This window comes from Sinocyclocheilus grahami, unplaced genomic scaffold, assembly GCF_001515645.1.
Source record: "Sinocyclocheilus grahami isolate Dianchi unplaced genomic scaffold, SAMN03320097.WGS_v1.1 scaffold663.1, whole genome shotgun sequence".
Classification (NCBI taxonomy): Eukaryota; Metazoa; Chordata; class Actinopteri; order Cypriniformes; family Cyprinidae; genus Sinocyclocheilus; species Sinocyclocheilus grahami.
In genome coordinates this window covers 29,961-32,753 of record NW_015505842.1, presented here as the reverse complement: position 1 = coordinate 32,753, position 2,793 = coordinate 29,961, and the positions used below count along the sequence as shown (strand labels likewise).

General features: G+C 35.9%; 1 protein-coding gene across 1 annotated transcript in view; it reads right to left on the bottom strand.

Annotated features, from left to right (window-relative positions):
• Window positions 1-2,793, bottom strand: part of LOC107558872 (uncharacterized) — a 14,351-nt gene that overhangs the window by 3,444 nt on the left and 8,114 nt on the right. The gene's annotated exons all lie outside the window — the stretch shown is intronic.

Genomic DNA, 2,793 nt, shown 5'->3' with positions numbered 1-2,793 from the left:
ATATATATATATATATATATATATATATATATATATATATATATATATATATATATATATATGTATATATATGTGAGTGAAAATTGTTTAGAAGTAGATACTACACATTTTTTAGCCTTGAAAATTGTTTGGCCGCAGTTAAAAATGCATGTATGTCATTGCAATTGATTACAAATGTTTGTCGAAAAAGTATACATGTGCTACTTTAAAATATATGCACTTAATTTGACGTTTTAATATTTACTGGAATGATATTCAGACAGTTTTAGTTATGCTTTATTGACCTCTCTGGAGAACCACCAGCACAGTAGTTACAACGTTATCATATCGACTGCATGTCAGACCATCACCAATCATAGTTTACAGTCTCACACCCCTGTCTTTGTTTCTGTAATGTCTCTCCTCCTCTTCCTACATCTGCAATGTTAGAGCCAGACTTCTAGATGGTCATAAATTATGTTGCTAAAGAGAAGGACCACTGAGCTACTTCCGCACAGCCTCCCCTCCCATCCAGGACTAGATTAGGCAGGAGAACCCGCATGAGGCCGAGGAATTCCTCCAGCCCAGCCGGACACTCTGTGATTACCCCACACCTAAATAGAAGCCTTTGTGTCCCGGGACAATACAGCGTCTTACTGTGTCATCAGGGTCCTGAGTAACAAACCCCACACTGGCGTTTTAAAGGTCTGCCTCTGTTTTGCACCCTTGTTTCGGTGGCAGGTACTAGTAAACGATTGCACTTGGTTTTATAGGCCCTCATGTCAGTCAGATAGTGCACTAGGTGGCCAAAACATGCAGAGCAGGGTTAACCAGGGCTCGAGGCAAAATGCCATGGCAAGCGACAAAATGTCAAAGCATATTATGGTCAAAAAAATTATAATTATATTTTGGACAAAGAAAATTAAGACTATTTTAAGACATTTTTTTTTCATTCTGACAATATTTTCTTTACAATTATTTGGAGTAACACATTGTTTCTATCTTTCTAAATGTTCTAGCATTACTTTGATATGTCTGGACGATTATTATTTGAGTTTTTCCCAATATTGCATTAGTATCTGATTAAATGATGTTATGAAGTTTTGTCTATTTAAAAGTGCACTTTGTAATAATGTAAAATACAATGTTTTACTTTAAAATCTTTATGTTTTAATTATTCTGATGTGTTGACTAACATAAAGCACATATAAAGTACTTGATTATGATTTTAACTGCAGGGTGTTATTCAATAAAACTATGATATTTAAATATTTTAAATGTACTTAGTTGCAACGTCATCATTATAAACGTTTAATTACAAATATATATAAATACATGGCATTCATGTTTCAACAGAAATTACATTAAATTATAGTTTAATTTACTATAATTCCTTGTCAGTACATTCAGCAGTTCACTTTAACCATATTTCAAACACATAATTCTTTTATATAGAGAGTTTTATAATTATTTCATATATAGTTTTAAATTTTATAGATTTTTTTTATTTATAGATTTTTCTTAAGTCCTACTTAAGTGTAAAAAAACACTTAAGTTAAGTGAATATAATATTAATTTAAACTGTAATACAATTTAATTTAATTGCAATTAACATGCACTTAAGTGTCCCAAAACATTACACTCAGTTCACACTTAATTATAATTTTTTTTATATAATTTTTTTTTTAAATGTACTAAAGTGTATTTCTTTTTCACAAGGGAGTGTAACTTTATACATTTACATTTAAAAAATATTAAATTTTATAATAAACAGCCATCGTAGTTTTTATGACCCCACTTTATTGAAGTATAAAGGGACAACAATTGTTTAAAAACAGTGTCCTTAAAGGTAAAAAATGCCCCTGACATTCGTTTCTAGTAGGCAAGTGTCATCCCTCTGTAAAGCTTGGACCCTAATCTGTGGCGCTGGTGAGGACTTGGACACAAGGCAGGGCTCCTGACAGCTCTGACATCACTCACGGTGACGTATTTTGACCTTTCCCATCACCCCTCCTATTCGGGACTCTGAGAGACACGTTTGGTAAATGTGAGGTCGGGGGTCACCTTCCCTCGCTGGTTTGCACTTTCAACAGTCTCCGAGTCCCCTAAAAAAGAGAGACGTTCTTTTGTTTGCTCCTCTGATTCAGGCAGTGTGAAAAAGCAAAAGCGTGTAAAATCAGTCCCGATGTCGGGGGAGGACCTCTTCAGCAGTGTGCCTTTTTCAGTGCCTGACCGAAAGTAAAACCTTTGCCTCCTCTGATCCCCCGCCAAAACACAGGACCTAACGATCAGATGGTGAAGACACCTCAGGAAGAGGACATGTATGTCTCAGGCTACGTCCACATGAAGCCAGAGCTTTCCCTATGCAATCTTTTTTTCCTCCTCGTCTCAAGAAATATCTGCATCCACACGAAACCACGAAACCGACACAAAACGATGTAGTATAAATGCCAGACCAGTATGTGGCGCTGTAATTCTGCCACAGAGATACATTAAAAACGGAGAAGACGACTTGGACTATGCGCATAAACCTTGCACGCGAACATGGAACAATACATTTATTAATCTTTGTTAATGTTAGTTAATAAAAAGACAATCGTTCAGTGTTTGTTCATGTTTTTGTTGCTGTTACGTGACGTAGCGGTGTCTGACGTGGGCTGATGACGTCAGTGTTTCAGAAAATATATGGATTTGCTGTCCACACGAAAACGCAAGGGTAGCATTTTCAGATTTATCCACTCTGGGACCCGGTTTCAAAAAAAATATCGGTTTCCCAAAACGCCGGATCCGTGTGGACGAAACGCCTATACGATA